Source organism: Pristiophorus japonicus, chromosome 1 (assembly GCF_044704955.1).
Source record: "Pristiophorus japonicus isolate sPriJap1 chromosome 1, sPriJap1.hap1, whole genome shotgun sequence".
NCBI classification, from domain to species: Eukaryota; Metazoa; Chordata; class Chondrichthyes; family Pristiophoridae; genus Pristiophorus; species Pristiophorus japonicus.
This window is the reverse complement of record NC_091977.1, coordinates 250888993-250909405: the sequence shown is the minus strand read 5'-3', so window position 1 is coordinate 250909405 and position 20413 is coordinate 250888993.

The following is a 20413-nucleotide window of genomic DNA, read 5'->3' as shown; positions in this document are numbered from 1 at the left end:
AATTGCAGATGGGAAACTCAAACCAAATATCACGTCAAGATCTGACGGAATATGTGTACTGACTGTGGAAAGTGCTTTAACCAGTTACACAGCCAGGGAAAACATCACACCATTCACAGTGGGGAGAAACTGTACACGTGTTTTGTGTATGGGCAAGGCTTCAACCGATTGTCCAACAGAACAAGGACTCTCGCATCACGCAGAAACTGTGGAAATGTGGGGATTGTGGGAAGGGATTCAATTGCCTGTCTGACCTGAAAACTCATCGACGTAGTCACACCGGGGAGAGGCCGTTCACTTGCACTGTGTGTGGGAAGTGTTAGAAATCAGGGATGCCTAAAAATGTATAACACTGATACGAATGTATAAAACTGATACATATGCTGTGTTTTAAATCGTTGTTTAGAACTTGGAGACGAGATGTCTCCAAGACTGGTAGTAGATGCTCAGAAATGCTTATGTCTTGGTACCCTGTGTAGGGTGTTTGTTTTACACTCTTCCTTGATTTGTAGACCTTGGGAATTACAGGACAAAGGACGACACGTGACACAAAGTTTAGACTTAATCCAGTGTCAGTTTTATTATGCAAAACTAACTAAAAACTACAGAACTAGACTTCTGAGAGAATTGACTGAAGACATACAATCACAAGTTTAGTTCGTAGCTGTAATCGTAGATTGTAGGTTCATGGTTGTTGGTTCCTTGACCGGTTGTTCCTCTTCTCGTCGTTCTCTTCAGTTCTGTTCCTTTCTGTTTGCTTCCGTACTTCACTTCACTTCCGTACCTCTCTCCTGAACTGCTTCTAGCTCGTATACTTATATCAATTTTATGAATAATACCCCTGCTGCACTGTGGTTTCCGATAATGTGTTTGGATCGATACATTGTTTGTGGTGATTTGTTTGACTGACTGTGATGATGAACCTGGATGTCCCCAATTTACACACTGAGTCTACAAGGCAAAAGATAACTCCTTATCTTAAGTACCCCGTTCTCCAAAAATGTACACCTTGTGGGGTCCCTTTGTTGTTCTGGTTCCTTGCAAACTTGGAGTCTCCAGAGACAATTGTTTTTCCCCCTTTGGCCAAACAGTTCAGGGGCTCTTCAGTTGGTTCATATCAAATGTATCAAACCCATTGTTTCTATGCATAAACCCAGTCTGATTCTCAACCGCAGAGATTGTCCTTAATTAGTGATGAGTCACCACCTGCCCCAGGCTGGCACCATTTTCTCCCTTTGTCCAGTCAATCCTAAAAGCTTGTATTAAATCAATGTAATCAATTTTTAGTTTGTGGCCTCTTTCTGTGTCTTGTTGAAAAGTGTGTAACCTTACACTCCCCCCTCTAATGTCTGTTAATATAAACTCAGAGACATTACTCTCGGTGATTTCTTCTTTTTCATGAGCCTTTTTGGGTGTATTGCAGCCTTCAGTCAAACTCCAGATCACATTCCTTTTTACAACAACACAGTGCTTTCCCCAACAAACCAATGCTTTTTACAACAACACAATGTTCGGCCTTGACCTGACTTCAGTTTCATATACAAACACTTTGGCATTGGTTCATTTTAATAACCCTTCAAAATTCCCTTCCTTTGTTTTCTGTTTTAGCTTACAGGATAAGATAAATAGGTACAACACTATTACAACTGTACAATTACTAGTGTGTGTGATACGATTCGAACCAGGGGGGGATCTCAATATTGAGTCCCAAGCCCCATCGTGGAAGGGCCATCATTTCCTCCCTTACTTTCTCATTCATTTGGTGTAACGGGTAATAATGTTTGTGGGATAGCTCAATGTCCTTTAATAGCTTGGTCAAATGTTTGGGTAACGGCGGGATATCGTATCATTCCTGGAGGTTCGGTAAAGTACTGTTGACTATGATACTTATGTGTTTGTAATCTGAGATGGAAATGATCTTGTGCTATGAGTGTCTCTACCTGGGGTTTGAAACAAAAGGTGGAATCTGTCACTGGACACTGGATGTCCTGGTGTACTCTGTACCGACTTTTGCTGGTGGCAGTATGTCCCGTTCCCCTTGTACGCAACTTGTGGCGGAACATGGTCGTGAGCCGTCACTTCCATGATACAGCTTATAGGCTGCCCGTCCTCGTACTTGAACCCACATACCGGCCGGTTGAAAGGATTCAGATGATAGGGGCACAATATCACATGTGTACCTCCTCTCTGGCATCCCTCCAGACTAGCACTGGTTATTGAGTCTCCCAATTTCACCATGTACTGAGGGGTTCTATGATGCTTCACATGTACCGAGTTCCGAATTATCCCAATGTTTTCCACCCGGTATACCGGTACGGGTCGTTGTGACTGATCCATCACCGGTATTCTAAGTACTATCCCCATTATAGACAGTTTACTCTGACCACAGTTGACCGGGACTGTGTACGCTTCAGAGACTGACCGTAGCTGGCACGAACTCAGGAGGCTATTGTAGACACTCAAAGCTTTTAGGTGCTTGTTACTGAGCCACGACAGTTCGTGGCCTTGTTTTAAATCCTCGAAATTACTGCGTTCTTCATTTAACAACCAAACTCCGTACATGACACACACATGTCATTCTGAGCAGCTTTATCTGACGCATTTCTACCCTCCTTTATTAAAGCATTGATGGTCTGAGGGTGTGTCTCCACCTTAGCTGCCATCTCCTTCAAATGAATTGTCATTGCCTGGTCCTTCTGTAGTTCGTTACTCTCTATGTCACTACCCTCCTCCAGTATTTTCTTTAACTGGTCCCTTAAGGTATTCACTTGGACTTGCAGCTGCACATTGTCTACACTATTTACCAGTGATGTCCCAGTATTACATGCTGTAGCCACATCACTCATTAGTCCCCTTTTTTGTCTTGGTTTGTACGCTTCCCCCTGAATCTCGTCCCCATAATTCTTCTGATAGAATTGTTCAAACATTTCTTTTAATAACAGTTCATATAACTTTTCTGTTTCTGACGGGCACCACCAGGGTAATTGTAACTCTGTTAAATTTAGAATAACCACACTACTTCATAATATACAGTATGATACAACATTTTCCCTGTTGGGATTAACGCCGTTCTTAGGCCCAGGTGTTAGGACAGGACATGGAATTTCTTGGTTTGGAATCTCCGGCATTTTAGGGAGAGGTTTTAATCTGCTCGCGATCAGCTCGGTTGCATTGACTGTTTTTGGAGGGTTCAAGTTCACACAGAAATCAAAACCCTGTGTCCAGTTCATCCCCGACCCGGAATCTTGCCATTGTCATTTAAAAACAATTACCACATCTCCCCTGCACTTGTGGCTAGATCCAACCACACAGACATAAATCCTGTGATCCTCCTTCCACCATTTCTCCCAACACAATTTTGCCCCTTCTTTTGTTCCTGTGGTCCGCCTGTTTGAGCTATTACCCAATTTCTCCCATTCTGTGGATGCATTAATTTTTCCCATCTCTTTTCCGTAACCACCACCACCCTCCCATGTGGGTACTCCCTTTACATTCCAGACAAACTCGTCTACCCTCTCTCACCCGTACTTTATTGGTCGTGATGTTTCCCTTGGGCAGGACACTGATACTGTCATGTGTGTTACCATCATGCAACGGTAATCTTCATGTAACTGTAACCTTCATGCAACTCCTGTACACTGTACTTATATCCTAGAAATGCACACCCTGACCACAGGGGGTGAACTTGTGGGAGACATTCCTCACCTGGGTTTCCAAGTATAAAAGGGGAGGTCCCACCCAGGGTCAGCACTCCTTGGTCCTGGGAATAAAGGTTAAGGTCACGTAGTGACTGTGTCTATAGTACATGCCTCGGGTGAGTTTGTAGTACGGTGCAGGGACACCACATTTGGCGACGAGAAACAGGAATCACCGAACCACGAGGATGGCCACCGGTAGAACAGAGGAACGTTACTGTGGGGGTGAGGACTGGGACGATTTCGTGGAAAGACTCCAGCAGAGCTTTGTCACGAAGGACTGGCTGGGTGCGACAGCGGCTGACAAGCGGAGGGTGCATCTACTGACCAGCTGCGGACCACAGACGTATGCGCTGATGAAAGACCTGCTCGCACCCTAAAAGCCAATGGACAAGTCCTTTGAAGAGCTCAGCCAGCTGATCAGTGAGCATCTCAAGCCGGCGAGTAGCATACACATGGCCCAGCACCGGTTCTACACACACCGGGGGTCGGGAGGGACAATACATCTCGGACTTCGTTGCGGACCTGCAGCGCTTGGCCAGTCTCTGTAAGTTCACAGAAGCCTGCAGGGGGAAGATGTTAAGGGACTTTTTCATTGAGGACATTAATCATGCCGGCATTTTCAGGAAGCTCAAAGAGGCCAAGGACTCGACTTTAGAAGGGCGGCATTGATGGCTCAGACCTTCATGGCAGGGGAAGAGGAGACCAAGCTAATTTACGCGCGCAGTCCTGGTCCCAACGTGGCAATGGACCAGGGAGTTAACATGGCGAATGCGGCTAGGGACCCCGCAGGCTGGCAAGGGCATTTCGAAACCGCCCAGGGAACAACAGACTCCAGGGTGGGCCCGCAACAAGGACAATGGAAAGGGGATCGGCAATTCACACCATCACGAGGAACAATGCGTCCCGCGATGAGACCATTAACACCCACCATCAGAGTGCTTAGAAACAACCAAATGGGCAATCAGAGAGGAATGCCTGGTAACAGTCCCTTTGTTAACAACAATCTCAGCTCATGCTGGAGATGCGGGGGTAGACATATTGCGAAAAGCTGCAGGTTCCAGCAATATACCTGTAGGATTTGTAATGTCAGTGGACACTTGGCCAGGATGTGCAAAAAGGCTATGGCGAGGCTAATCTGCGAGACAGAGGAACCAGACGAGGGGTCTGCAATGCAGGATGATGCCTGGGGAAAAGCCATGGATGCTGAAGTTCAGCGGGTTCACGTGGCTGACGTCCACAGCTCATACACTAAAACGCCACCCATGATGATGAAAGTTTTATTAAATGGCATCCCGGTGCACATGGAACTGGATACAGGAGCTAGCCAGTCACTTATGAGCGCCCAACAATTTGAGAGATTATGGCCACACAGAACTAGCAGGCCCAAACTGGAACGCATTGACACGCAGCTACGGAAGTACACCAAAGAGATCATCCCAGTGCTGGGCAGTGCAAACTTGGTGGTAACACATAATGGATCACAGAACCGGCTGCCACTCTGGATCGTCCCAGGAAATGGCCTCGTGCTCTTGGGGAGGAGTTGGCTAGCCGAGATAAATTGGAAATGGGGGCATGTGCACGCCATTTCATCTGTGGAGCGAAGTTCATGCTCACAGGTCCTACAAAAATTCGGGTCACTGTTTCAACCCGGTGTTGGAACGTTCAAGGGCACTAAAGTAGTGATACGCATCACTCCAGACGCCAGACCAGTGCACCACAAAGCCAGAGCGGTGTCGTATGTGATGCGTGAGAAAATTGAAAGTGAATTGGACAGGCTGCTCAGAGAGGGCAGAATTTCGGCCCTGTACTATTGGATTTTAACCTATAGGAGATATTCTGATAATCTGTTATTGTCACGGAGCAAAGCAGCATTGTCAGTTTAACATCAATTTAGTCAAACTCAATGGGCAATCCGATCTCCAAAGGGAAATGTTCTCTTAAAGCTGATGGTGTCGGCAGCTCTGCAGCTCATTTCTCACTGAGAGCGTGTTAGAATGAGAAGCTTTAACTATAGCCGATGTTTCACAAAGGGAGACCTCACCAGACCAAAGGAAATTGGTGGAGTTTAATGGGCTGTTTGTGTCCTTGGGCTACAGGAGGCCATTTGTAACAGAAGGAAAGCTGGTCACAGCAAACAGACAGTTTAACAGCCTGTCCATGGCCCACTCAAACCCCCACCTTCTCTCTCTCTCTCTCACTATTTATGGACACTGCTGCAGTAATTGCTCCTCTGACCTTTCCTCTCTTGTCCCTCCTACACCCCAAATACACGGCCCGACACAATCTCCCTCCCCCTACATCCTCACTGTACTGAAATCCACACCAGTCTCCCCACCTGCTACTTGTTCTCTCCCTGGATCCTGAAACTACTGAACTCAGTCTGCCCCTCCTGAAGTCTACAGGCTCTAAAACTGAAGCTTGGTGTCCCCCAGTCCCGTCTCCTTGATTTATCCCCCCTTCTCTCCTCCTCTTCCCCCTTGGTTGTGTTGCACACTCTGGGCCTTGGTCTTTCCCCAGGGATTCTCAGTATGAACAGGGGGATGTGTGTTGAGACAGGATGTCCCAGCTCTCCACCTTTAAAGGGACAAGGAGAGGACTAGCTGGGCTGAATGGCCCTGCTTTATGACATCACTGCAGTGCTTAGCAACCAACCTCCCTGATCCCTGCTCATTATGGGCTGGGTTTAGCTCAGTGCTGTTACAGGAAGGGAAACAGGAGCAGGATTTGGCCCGTGTGGAGCACAGGATTAATGGGGAGAGGTACAGGATCAATTTATACCTTATTCAGCGAGAAATGTAATTGTCCCGGATACTCCCTGTCCCTCAGTATCTGTGTCGGGGAGCAACTGATGGGTTCACTCTGTATATAACCTGTGCTGTGCCCGACTGGAGAGTGTTTGATGCTGGCATAGTGCTCAGCTCGATGAGCACATTTAACCCAAAGATGATCTGATAAACCCATCAGCTGCTCCCCTGGACATAGGTCCTGAAGGATAGGGAGTGTCTCTAATATTTGGCCGGTGTCCTTGATTAAATTGAAACAGCTCACTCACATCTCTTTTTTTTATTCATTCATGGGATATGGGCGTCACCTCTCAACTCTCATTCTTCTAAACTCTAGAGAATATAGGCCTAGTCTACTTAATCTCTTCTGATAGGACAATCCCCCCATCTCAGGAATCAGTCTGGTGAACCTTCGTTGCACTCTCTCTGTGGCAAGTTTATCTTTCCTTAGGTAAGGAGACTAAAATTGTACACAATACTCCAGGGCAGTCTCACCAGGGCCCTTTATAATTGCAGTAAGATGTCCTCACTCTTATACTCAAATTCTCTTGTAATAAAGGCCAACATACCATTTGCTTTCCTAATTACTTGCTGTACACGCATTTTAACTTTCAGTGGTTTCTCTACACACTTGTGGACTGAACGCTCCCAGGGCAGATACAGCATGGGTTAGATACAGCATAAAGCTCCTTCAAACAGTCCAGTCAAAAACTCCCAGAACTGGTATTAGAAACATAGAACCATAGAAGTTTACAGCGCAGAAGGAGGCCATTTTGGCCCATTGTGTCCATGCCGGCTGACAAAGAGCCGCACGGCCCTTGGTCAGCAGCCCTAAAGGTTACATATAAACCTATGAACAATGACGGAAAGGCAAAGAGCACCCAGCCCAACCAATCCGCCTCACCACAACTGCGACACCCCTTATACTAAAACATTCTATACTCTACCCCAACCAGAGCCATGTGATCTCCTGGGAGAGGCAAAAACCAGATAAAAACCCAGGCCAATTTAGGAAGAAAAAACCTGGAAAAATTCCTCTCCGACCCATCCAGGCGATCAAAATTAGTCCAGGAGATCACCCTGGCCGTATTCTATTCCCTGCAATACTTACCATTATATCTTTGCCGTCCAACAAAAGGTCATCCAGTCTAATCCTAATTAACCCTGCTGGTTACGGCACTTTAAGTGCCCATCCAATCATCTCTTAAAAGTGGTGAGGGTTTCTGCATCCACCACTCTTCCAGGCAGCGAGTTCCAGATCCCCACAACCCTCTGCGTAAAGAAGCCCCCTGTCAAATCCCCTCTAAACCTTCCACCAACCACCTTAAAACTGTGCCTCCACATAATAGACCCTTCCACCAATGGAAATAGGCCCTTACTATCCACTATGTCCAGGCCCCTCAATATTTTGTACACCTCAATGAGGTCTCCTCTCAACCTCCTCTGTTCGAATGAGAACAAGCCCAGCCTATCCAATCTGTCCTCATAACTAAGATTCTCCATTCCAAGCAACATCCTAGTAAATCTCCTCTGCACCCTCTCTAGTGCAATCATTTCCTTCCTATTATACGGCGACCAGAACTGCATGCAGTACTCCAGCTGTGGCCTAACCAAAGTATTATACAATTTAAGCATAACCTCCCTGCTCTTATATTCTATGCCTCGGCCAATAAAGGCAAACATTCTGTATGCCTTCTTAACCACCTTATCCACCTGGCCTGCTACTTTCAGGGATCTGCGGACCAATGGTGGAGCTGTTGGAGGCGTGGCCTATTCACTTGGAGCTGTGCTGCTGTGAGGGAAGGAGCTCCCTGCTGTTGCTCCTGCCTGGAAGGCCTTTGTGAGCCCTGTGAAACAGCCCAGGAAGAGGAGGAAGGGGCTTACTACAATTCCAATTCATCCAGAGGGAGAGGAGAGCAGAAAATTCAACAACCTTTAATACTGCTACAGAGAGTTGGAGAGAGGGGGGAAAAAGAACAACAACTATCCAGTGTGGAAGGAGGGAGAAACTTCATCAACCAAAGGTGGGTGTGTTTTGGTGCATTCCCCGAAAGACTTTGTTGTATCGGTGGGGGGAGAAAAGAGATTTCTTCGAGGCCCGGAACATCGCGGGGTGTGTGTGTGTGTGGGGGTCTTGCTTACAGCTAGGCCCCACACACCACTGAAGCACCCCTCCCCCATTGCCTAGCCTGCGATAGCTGGAGCTACCTGGCTGAAGACTGATTAATTAACCTATTTAACATCGTTGGAAGTGTGTGCCTGGGAGGCTCCAGCTGTCCCAGGTGAAGACATCTTCTCCCCCCACCCGAAGACCATCTACAAAAACTGTGTTTTTTGCCACCTGGGGAGTGCACCCCAAGAAACACCCACCCATCGCTGTGAGGGGAGACCAGCCCTCGCAGCTTCCCTCTTTCACACACCCCCCTCTCTCTTTCTCTCTCTCTCTGTCTCTCCTCTCTCTCTCTGGGAGCCCTTTCCTCCTAATTGAAAATACAATTAAGACAACTGAGCTGAGGGAGCAAGGCCCCTCCCCAATTGTCAACTAGGGGAGAGGTGTGCCTCATTGAGAGCTCCTCTGCTCATACACTTAAACGAGGCCAATTTAAGAACATTAAGGCCTGTGACTTTGGGGTGGGTGTAGCCCTTAAAGGGACCCCGTGATGGCGACCCCATCCACGCCGGTGGCAGGGCCAGCTAAGACATATGCGCAGGCGGCATCCACATTCACGGCGTCTCCTGCGCCACCTGCTGCCCTGCCACCGTTCAGACTTATAACCAAAAAAACACGGGGTCAAGAGCTACACTCACCCCACAATGAGCATCGAGGAGTGCGTGCGGGCGATGGCTTGGGTAGTCGGCCCCTCGGCCATTGTCGCAGCCTCCAAGATGTCTGGGAAGGCTGTATTCTTCCTGGGGTCGGAGCGGGCGGTGTCCCTGGCCCTTGAAAAGGGGCTCACGGTGGGCGGGACGTTCCTGCCGGTGGACCCTCTCGAGGCCACCGCGCAGAGGGTCATCCTTTCTAACGTCCCGTCCTTTGTCCCCGCTGGGCTCCTCCTCCCTCACCTACACCAACTGGGGGAGGTAAGGTCAGGGATCAACCCCATACCGCTCGGCCTCAGGGAGAGCAGCCTGCGCCACGTGTTCTCCTTCCGCCGCCAGCTCTTTGTCCGGCTGGCGCGGGAGGAGACGACAGAGGGTAGTTTTAATGTGGTGCACGAGGGGACTGCCTACTGCGTCTTCTGGACTTCGGATGGTGTGCGGTGCCATGCCTGTAGGGAGGTGGGGCATGTTCGTAAGAACTGCCCCGCCTCCAGGGCCGCCAAACCACCGAGGGCGGCCAAGGCTGGCGCCGCCGCCACCGCTCCCCCTAGTAGCGTCCGCGTGCCGGGAGCTGTGGGTACGCGGGCATCGTCGGGGACCTTTGTTTTCACGGCCTCCGGCGGGGGGGGGTGGGAGAGCATCCGATCGGAAAGAAGGCGCGGAGGAAGGCGAAACATCTCGAGGCGGGTCCCCTCAGTGCGCCAGACAGTTTGATCACCGCGCTCAGCCCAACCCTGTCACCGGCGAGCGCGGGGTGCCCTGAGCCCGTGCCCGAGCCCTTGACCAATACCGCAGAGGGGTTCGGGCGCGGGCAAGATAAGAAAAAGGGGGGGCGGAGCGGGAGGCCTTGGCAGACATGGAGGTCTCCCTGCCTCCGCGCACCCCCAGGAACAAAAGGAGGTGCCGCTCCAATGAGGCGGAGGGGGAACAACATCCCTCCGCGGAGGAGTCGGTGCCCGCCGCGTGTCCCGCGGCCCCCACCAGCGCGCCCAAACTGCGCCGTAGGCAAGAGGAATCTGTCCCCGGGGAGGGTGGGGCAGTTGAGGCTGCCCAGCCTCTGCCTCCCGGGGATGGCGTGGAATATCTGCCTGTCGTGGGGGGCGCGGGGCCAGTGGAGGAATGCGTTGCTGCCGGGTCGAGCGTCCCGGGGACTGAGGCAGGCGGGGCCGAAAAGGCTGCACCTGAGTCCGGCCAGCCTTTATCCAACTTCCCCCGGGACTTGCTTGACTCGGCAGAAAATGAAAATTAAAATTTTTTTAACATACATCCACATGCTGGGCCGGGGGGTGGCGGCGGGGAGGGAGAAGAACACCAACCCTCGCCGCCTACTTTGGAGCTGGGGGACTGGGTAGACCTAGAGAATTTCCTAAACCAGGTCTCTCCGTGTTCCCCGGTTCCTGGGGCGGAGGAGGAACCCCTTCCGCTGTCGCTTCCCGACCCAGCACCGCCTTTAAAAGAGCCCAGTGGGGACTCCTCTGTCGACGATCCTGGGGGTGGGATCGGGGCAGAGCCAGGACCGGATGGAGCGGCCGGGCCGTTTGCCGTACCTCGTGCGGTCGACGGGCCGGCTGCTAGCGGCGACCTCCCGGAGGGGGACGGGGACTCGGTGGGGGACGAGGGAGAAGATCTAGAGTCCATCGCCAGTGAGGCGGTCGATCTCCTCGTGCCCGCCGCTGAGTCCCCCCTCATTCCTGTAAAGGAACTCCGGGACTTTTTGGTCCAGAGCCAGGGTCGCCGCAACCGAGCCCATCTGGCCCTGGAAAAATGGTCCGAGCCGGGACTGCTCATCGTGTCCGTCCGCGCCGCCGCTAAAACCATGGCCGCGGACGGGCCCTTATCAAAGGCGCAAGGCCTTGAGCTGCGCCGGCTCAAAAAGTTCCTCGCTGGGCTGCTGAAGGAGTGGAGGTCAACAAACGACTCCACTCCCACCCCACAATAGGTTAGGTAGAGGTTGCACTATGCTTTTGTCATGAAGATAACCATAGCCAGCCTCAACATCAACGGCGGCAGAGAGGCACGCTGTAGATTTAACAATTTTTCGCTCTTGCGGGAGGGGAAATATGCGGTGTGCTTCCTGCAAGAAACCCACACCGTTCCGGGAGACGAAGTCACGTGGCTCCTGGAATGGCAAGGAGAGGTCCGCATGAGCCACCTCACCGCCACTTCTTGTGGGGTGGCCATCTTGCTGGCCCCGCATTTTCAGCCGGAGATCTTGGGGTCGAGGAGCCTGTGCCAGGCCGCATGCTGCACGTCACGGTTCGCCTGGGGGACGTGCCGCTCCATTTCGTGAACGTGTACGCCCCTCAGCCCGGCCCGCAGTAAGCGCGCTTCTTCGAAGAAGTGTCCGCTCTTCTTGGCTCCGTCGACGTCGGCGACTGCATTGTCCTCGGGGGGGATTTTAACTGCACCTCGAGGCGAGGGACCGCTCCGGTGCCCCGCAGAGCATGACGGCGATCGAGAAGTTGAGGGACCTGGTCAGGTCCTTCGACTTGGTGGACGTCTGGCGAAATCTCCACCCCAACTCCAGCGCCTTTACTTGGGTGAGGCCTGGAGTAGGATGGTCCAGAATCGACCTCCTTTACATGTCTCGGGCGTACGTTTCCTGTGTCACTGCGGCCTCCATGCGGCCGGTGCCGTGTTCGGACCACCACCTGGTGTGGGCGGAGCTCGCTTCGCTCCGCGCGAGGACGGGGTCCGCGTACTGGCACTTTAACAACCAGCTGCTGGAGGACGTGCGGTTCCAGGACTCGTTCCGTCGTTTCTGGGCCGACTGGAGAAGGAAGCAGGGGGGCTTCCCCTCCTTGAGGCTATGGTGGGACGTGGGCAAGGCTCACGTCCGCGTCTTCTGTCAAGTGTACGCGAGGGGGTCGACCAAGAGGCGGGCGGCCAGAGTCGGGCGCCTAGAAAAAGAGGTGCTCGACCTGGAGTCCCTCTCGGTCAAGTCGTCGAGGACCCGGCCCTGCGGGTGGTGTACGAAGCGAAGAAGGCCGCGCTGAAGGACCTGCAGCTCGTCGGGTCCCGAGGCGCGTTCGTGAGGTCGCGGATCCGGTTCCTGCGGTATCTGGACCGCGGCTCCCCCTTCTTCTACTCGCTGGAACAAAGACAGAGTGTCCGTAAGCAGCTCTTGACGCTGCTGGCCGACGACGGCTCTCTCGTCTCGGATCCGGAGGGCGTCAACAACAGGGCCCGTGAATATTACGGGGCTCTGTTTTCTCCGGAGCCATCCAGCGAGGAAGCGCGTAGAGTTTTGTGGGAGGACCTGCCGAAGGTCAGCTCGGAGGGCGCCGAAAAGCTGGAAGCTCCGCTAAGCCTGGCGGAGCTGACCGGCGCCCTCGACCGGCTCTCGAGGGGAAAAGCCCCGGGGCTGGACGGGCTGACCGTGGAGTTCCACAAGGCGTTCTGGGACGTCCTGGGGGGCGACTACGCGTGGGTCCTGGGGGAAAGTCTGGCGACCGGGGAGATGCCCCTCTCTTGGCGCAGGGCAGTCATCGTCCTGCTGCCTAAGAAGGGTGATCTCCGCCTCCTTAAGAACTGGCGCCCGGTCTCCCTCCTCAGCACGGACTACAAAATCTTCGCCAGGGCGATGTCTGCTCGCCTTGGCGCCGTGCTGGACCACATGATCCACCCCGACCAGTCCTACACGGTCCCGGGCCGGACAATCCACGATAACATCCATCTGGTCCGGGACCTCATCCATCATTCCCAGGAGGCTGGTCTGTCGGTCGCCTTCCTATCTCTCGACCAAGAGAAGGCGTTCGACAGGGTGGATCACGACTATCTGTTCGGGACTCTGCGCGCTTTCGTGTTCAGGACGCATTTCGTCACCCGGATCCGACTTTTGTATGCCGCCGCGGAGTGTCTGATTAAGGTTAACGGGTCCTTGATGGCGCCCCTTCGCTTTGGGAGAGGGGTGCGCCAGGGATGCCCCATGTCCGGCCAGTTATATGCCATCTGCGTGGAGCCTTTCCTGTGCCTCCTGCTGACGAGGTTGACGGGACTGGCTCTGCAAGGGCCGGGCGTGGAGGTCATCCTCTCGGCTTACGCCGATGACGTGCTCCTCGCGGTAGAGGATCCCGCTGACCTGCGGAGGATGCGTGAGTGCCAGGAGATTTACTCGGCCGCGTCCTCCGCCAGGATCAACTGGGAGAAATGTTCCGGACTCCTGGTGGGTCAGTGGCGGGTGGACTCCCTGCCGGAGGAGCTCAGGCCTTTTGCCTGGAACACGACCCATCTCCTCTATCTGGGAGTCTACCTTAGCCCCGATGAGGAAGCCTGGCCGGCGAACTGGCAGGAGCTGGAGGCCAAGGTCGCCGCTCGCCTAGGGCGCTGGACAGGACTGCTCCGAGTGCTGTCCTACAGGGGTCAAGCGCTAGTCATAAACCAGCTGGTGGCCGCCATGTTGTGGTACCGGCTGGTCACTTTGACCCCTCCCCCTGTGTTTGTCGCCAAGATACAGAAGAAGCTGCTGGACTGCTTCTGCAACAACAGGAAGCACTGGGTCTCTGCCGCGGTCTTGAGTCTCCCGCTTGGGGAGGGCGGTCAGTCATTGGTGTGCGTCAGCACCCAGCTCGCGACTTTCCATCTTCAGACCCTGCAGAGATACCTTTACGTCGAGCCCCCTCCTAGGTGGTGTGCTCTGGCGACGTATTTCTTCCGCTAGCAGCACGGCCTCAACTACGACACGCAGCTCCTGTTTGTGAGCCTGGGGGGCATCAGGACCGCCGTCCAGGAGCTGCCTGTCTTTTACAAGGAACTCACCAGGGCCTGGAACAAAGTCTCCACCAAGCGCAGCTCTCCACCGGCTGGAGTGGCGGCTGTCCTGCAGGAGCCGCTGCTCGGGAATCCGTACCTCCACGACCGAGGTTTTAGGTGGCAGTCGGACGAGAGGGCTGTGGCTGGTGAGGTGACCAGTGTCAGGGACCTGCTCGATGGCGGAGGAGCGGGCTGGATGGCGCCAGACACGCTGGCGCGGCGCCTAAATTCGGCCGATGTCCGCCGCGCGGCCGATGCCATCGAGTCGCTAAAAACAGCTCTGGGCCCTGACTCCGTCAGGAGCATCGAGGAGGCTCAAGCATGTGGGGAGATCCCGTCCGAACTGACCCCCGTCCGGACGGAATTCCTCATCGGCGCCAAACCCCGGAACCTCCCCCGGGAGCCGGCGCCTCACAACTTGAGCCGCCTCGGGGAAATCCCCTCCGTGCCTTTCAGTTCCGCGTGGAGGGGCTCCTGCACACTCTCAAATTTGCCATCCTCGCCTGCCATCCAGACACGCCATGACGTACCATCTTGCCGTCCGGAGGAGGCGGGGGTCCCCAATGGAGGGCACTCTACGCGGGAGTCCTCCCACTATTTATCGGGGACTTGGCCTGGAGGGTGGTGCACGGAGCAGTGCCGTGCAATAAATTTTTAAGCCGGTTCACGGGCTCCCAGGCCGCCTGCAATTTCTGCGGTCTGGAAGAGTCCGTGTTCCATGTTTTTATCGAATGCACGAGGTTGCAGCCCCTGTTTTATTATTTAAAGGGGCTGCTCCTGAAATTCTCGTTGCACTTCAGTCCCACACTCCTGATCTTTGGGCACCCTGTGCGGAGGGGAGCGGGTAGGTCCGAGGGCCTCCTCGTAGGACTGCTCCTGGGCACGGCCAAGGGTGCCATCAGCCGGTCCAGGCAGCGGGCAGTCGAGGGGGTCGTTCAGCCTGACTGCCTGCCTCTCTTCCGTGCGTACATCCGCGCCAGGGTGTCCTTGGAGATGGAGCACACGGTGTCCACCGGTACGCTCGCGGCCTTCCGCGAGAGGTGGGCACCGGAGGGACTGGAGTGCATCATCATGGCCGGCAACCAAATTTTAACTTGATTTTATATTTTAAAGTTTAATTTGTTTAACTGCCGGTGTTTTTAGTGTCCCCCTCCCCTTTTATGGGGGGCACTGGGAAAAAAAATATGATTTTAGTGCCCAAAAAACCCCACAAAAAAAACACAAAAAACCCCCAAAAAAACACAAAAAAAAAGGGCCTTGAAAATGTTTGGTGTGTCCCCCAGATCGGGGGGACACAATTTAATGTTTTAGTTTCCTCCCAAAAAGAGTTCTGCGGACCAATGGTGGAGCTGTTGGAGGCGTGGCCTATTCACTTGGAGCTCTGTTGCTGTGAGAGAAGGAGCTCCCTGCTGTTGCTCCTGCCTGGAAGGCCTTTGTGAGCCCTGTGAAACAGCCCAGGAAGAGGAGGAAGGGGCTTACTACAATTCCAATTCATCCAGAGGGAGAGGAGGAGAGCAGAAAATTCAACATCATTATTACTGCTGCAGAGAGTTGGAGAGAGGGGGAAAAGAACAACAACTATCCAGTGTGGAAGGAGAGAAAGACTTCATCATCAAAAGGTGGGTGTATTTTGGTGCATTCCCCGAAAGACTTTGTTGTATCGGTGGGGGCGGAAAGAAGACCTTTTCAAGGGCCGGAACATCGCAGGGGTTGTGTGTGTGTGGAAGTGTGTGTGGGGGTCTTGCTGACAGCTAGGCCCCACACACCACTGAAGCACCCCTCCCCCATTGCCTAGTCTGGGATAGCTGGAGCTACCTGGCTGAAGAATTAGTAATCACCCTATTTAACATCGTTGGGAGTGCTGTGCCTGGGTGGCTCCAGCTGCCCCAGGTGAAGACATCTTCTAAACCCACCCGAAGACCATCTACAAAGACTGTTTTGTTTGCCATCTGGAGGTTGCACCCCAGCAACACCCACCCATCACTGTGAGGGGAGACGTGCCCTCACAGCTTCCCTCTTTCCCACCCCACATTCTCTTTCTCTGTCACTCTCTCTGTCTCTCCCCTCTCTCTCCCCTCTCTCTCTGAGAGCCCCTTTCTCCTAATTGGAAAAATCAATTACAAGACAACTGAGCAGAGGGAGCAAGGCCCCTCCCCAATTGTCAACTAGGGGAGAGGTGTGCCTCTTTCAGAGCTCCCTCTGTTCAAACACCAACGAGGCCATTTAAGATCATTAAGGCCTGTGACTTTGGGGTGGGTGTAGCCCTTAAAGGGACCCCGTCATGGCGACCCCATCCACGCCAGTGGCAGGGCCAGCAAAGACATATGCGCAGGCGGCGTCCACATCCACGGCACCTCCTGCGCCTCCTGCTGCCCTGCCACCTTTCAGACTAATAACAAAGAAACATGGGGTCAAGAGCTACACTCACCCCACAATGAGCATTGAGGAGTGCGTGCGGGCAATGGCTGGGATAGTCGGCCCCTCGGCCATTGTTGCAGCCTCCAAGATGTCTGGGAAGGCTGTGTTCTTCCTGGGGTCGGAGCGGGCCACCGCACAGAGGGTCATCCTTTCAAACGTCCCGCCCTTTGTTCCCGCTGGGCTCCTCCTCCCTCACCTACACCAACTGGGGGAGGTAAGGTCAGGGATAAACCCCATACCGCTCGGCCTCAGGGAGAACAGCCTGCGCCACGTGTTCTCCTTCCGCCGCCAGCTCTTTGTCTGGCTGGCGCGGGAGGAGGCGACGGAGGGATCATTTAATGTGGTGCACGAGGGGACTGCCTACCGCGTCTTCTGGACGTTGGACGGCGTGCAGTGCCATGCCTGTAGGGAGCTGGGGCACGTTCGCAAGAACTGCCTTGCCTCCAAGGCCGCCAAACCACCGAAGGCGGCCAAGGCCGGCGCCGCTGCCACCCCTCCCCCTAGTTGCGTCCGCGTACCGGGAGCCGTGGGTGCGCGGGCATCGTCGGGGGCCTTTGTTTTCACGGCCTCCGGCGGGGAGGAGGGAGAGCGTCCGGCCGGAAAGAAGGCGTGGAGAAAGGCGAAACATCTTGAGGCGGGTCCCCTCAGTGCGCCAGACAGTCTGATCACCGTGCTCAGCCCAACCCTGTCACCAGCGAGCGCGGGGTGCCCTGAGCCCGTGCCCGAGTCCTTGACCAATACCGCAGAGGGGCTTGGGCGTGGGCAAGAAAAGAAAAAGGGGGGAGTGGAGCGGGAGGCCTCGGCAGACATGGAGGTCTCCCTGCCTCCGTGCCCCCCCAGGAACAAAAGGAGGCGCCGCTCCGATGAGGGAGGGGGAACAACATCCCTCCGCGGAGGAGTCGGTGCCCGCCGCGTGTCCCGCGTCCCCCACCAGCGCCCGCAAACTGCGCCGTAGGTGAGAGGAATCTGTCCCCGGGGAGGGTGGGGCAGTCGAGGCTGCCCAGCCTCTGCCTCCCGGGGATGGCGTGGAAGATCTGCCTGTCGTGCGGGCCGTGGGGCCAGCGGAGGAATGCGTTGCCGCCGGGTCGAGCGCCCCGGGGACTTAGGCGGGCGGGGCAGAAAAGGCCGAACCTGAGCCCGCCCAGCCAATATCCAACTTCCCCCGGGAGTCGCTCGACCCGTAAGAATTACAAAGTGTTAACAATTTTAATTATTCTGTACACGCTGGGCCGGTGGGTGGCGGCGGGAAGGGGGAAGAACACGAACCCTCGCCCCCTACTTTGGAGCTGGGGTACTTGGAGAACCTGGAGAATTTCTTTGACCAGGTCTCTCCATGTTCCCCGGCTCCTGGGGCGGAGGGGGAACCCCTTCCACTGTCGCTTCCTGACCCAGCACCACTTGTAAAAGAGCCCAGTGGGGACTCCTCTGCCGACGATCCTGGGGGTGAGATCGGGGCAGAGCCAGGGTCGGATGGAGCGGCCGGGCCATTTGCCGTACCTCGTGCGGTCGACGGGCCGGTTGCTAGCGGTGACCTCCCGGAGGGGGAAGGAGACTCGGTGGAGGACGCGAGAGAAGATCTAGAGTCCATCGCCAGTGAGGCGGTGGATCTCCTCGTGCCCGCCGCTGAGTCCTCCCTCATTCCTGTAAAGGAACTCCGGAACTTTTTGGCCCAGAGCCAGGGTCGCCGCAACCGAGCCCATCTGGCCCGGGAAAAATGGTCCGAGCTGGGGCTGCTCATTGTGTCGGTCCGCGCCGTTGCTAAAACCATGGCCGCGGGCGGGCCCCTTATCAAAGGCGCAAGGCCTTGAGCTGCGCCGGCTCAAAGGATTCCTCGCTGGGCTGCTGAGGGAGTGGAGGTCAACAAACGACTCCACTCCCCCCCCACAATAGGTTAGGTAGAGGTTGCACTATGCTTTTGTCATGAAGATAACCATAGCCAGCCTCAACATCAACGGCGGCAGAGAGGCACGCCGTAGATTTAACAATTTTTCGCTCCCGCGGGAGGGGAAATATGCGGTGTGCTTCCTGCAATAAACCCACACAGTTCCGGGAGACGAAGCCACATGGCTCCTGGAATGGCAAGGAGAGGTCCGCATGAGCCACCTCGCCGCCACTTCTTGTGGGGTGGCCATCTTGCTGGCCCCGCATTTTCAGCCGGAGATCTTGGGGGTCGAGGAGCCCGTGCCAGGCCGCTTGCTGCACGTAACGGTTCACCTGAGGGACGTGCCGCTCCATCTCGTGAACGTGTACGCCCCTCAGCCCGGCCCGCAGCAAACGCGCTTCTTCGAAGAAGTGTCCGCTCTTCTTGGCTCCGTCGACGTCGGCGACTGCATTGTCCTTGGGGGGGATTTTAACTGCACCCTCGAGGTGAGGGGCCGCTCCGGTGCCCCGCAGAGCATGACGGCGATCGAGAAGTTGAGGGACCTGGTCGGCTCCTTCGACTTGGTGGACGTCTGGCGAAATCTCCACCCCGACTCCAGCGCCTTTACTTGGGTGAGGCCTGGAGTAGGATGGTCGAGAGTCGACCGCCTTTACGTGTCTCGGGCGTACGTTTCCTGCGTCCCGGCGGCCTCCATGCGGCCGGTGCCATGTTCGGGCCACCACCTGGTGTGGGCGGAGCTCGTTCGCTCCGTGCGAGGACGGGGTCCGCGTACTGGCACTTTAACAACCGGCTGCTGGAGGACGTGCGGTTCCAGGACTCGTTCCGTCGATTCTGGTCCGACTGGAGAAGGAAGCAGGGGGGCTTCCCCTCCTTGAGGCTATGGTGGGACGTGGGCAAGGCTCACGTCCGCGTCTTCTGTCAAGTGTACGCGAGGGGGTCGACCAAGAGGCGGGCGGCCAGGGTCGGGCGCCTAGAAAAAGAGGTGCTCGACCTGGAGTCCCTCTCGGTCAAGTCGTCGAGGACCTGGCCATGAGGGTGGTGTACGAAGCGAAGAAGGCCGCGCTGAAGGACCTGCAGTTCGTCGGGTCCCGAGGCGCGTTCGTGAGGACGCGGATCCGGTTCCTGCGTTATCTGGACCGCGGCTCCCCCTTCTACTCGCTGGAAAAAAGACAGAGTGTCCGTAAGCAGCTCTTGACGCTGCTGGCCGACGACGGCTCTCTCGGAGGGCGTCAACAACAGGGCCCGTGAATATTACCGGGCTCTGTTCTCTCCGGAGCCGTCCAGCGAGGAAGCGCGTAGAGTTTTGTGGGAGGACCTGCCGAAGGTCAGACTGGAGGGCGCCGAAAATCTGGAAGCTCCGCTAAGCCTGGCGAAGCTGACCGGTGCCCTCGACCGGCTCTCGAGGGGAAAAGCCCCGGGGCTGAACGGGCTGATCGTGGAGTTCCACAGGGCGTTCTGGGACGTCCTGGGGGGGGACTACGCACGGGTCCTGGGGGAAAGTCTGGCGACCGGGGAGATGCCCCTCTCTTGGCGCAGAGCAGTCATCGTCCTGCTGCCTAAGAAGGGCGATCTCCGCCTCCTTAAGAACTGGCGCCCGGTCTCCCTCCTCAGCACGGACTACAGAATCTTCACCAGGGCGATGTCTGCTCGCCTTGGCGCCGTGCTGGACCACATGATCCACCCTGACCAGTCCTACACGGTCCCGGGCCGGACAATCCACGATAACATCCATCTGTTCCGGGACCTCATCCATCATTCCCAGGAGGCTGGTCTGTCGGTCGCCTTCCTATCTCTCGACCAAGAGAAGGCGTTCGACAGAGTGGATCACGACTATCTGTTCGGGACTCTGCGCGCTTTCGGGTTCGGGACGCATTTCGTCGCCCGGATCCGACTTTTGTACGCCTCCGCAGAGTGTCTGATTAAGGTTAACGGGTCCTTGACGGCGCTCCTTCGCTTTGGGAGAGGGGTGCGCCAGGGATGCCCCATGTCCGGCCAGTTATATGCCATCTGCATGGAGCCTTTCCTGCGCCTCCTGCGGATGAGGTTGATGGGACTGGCTC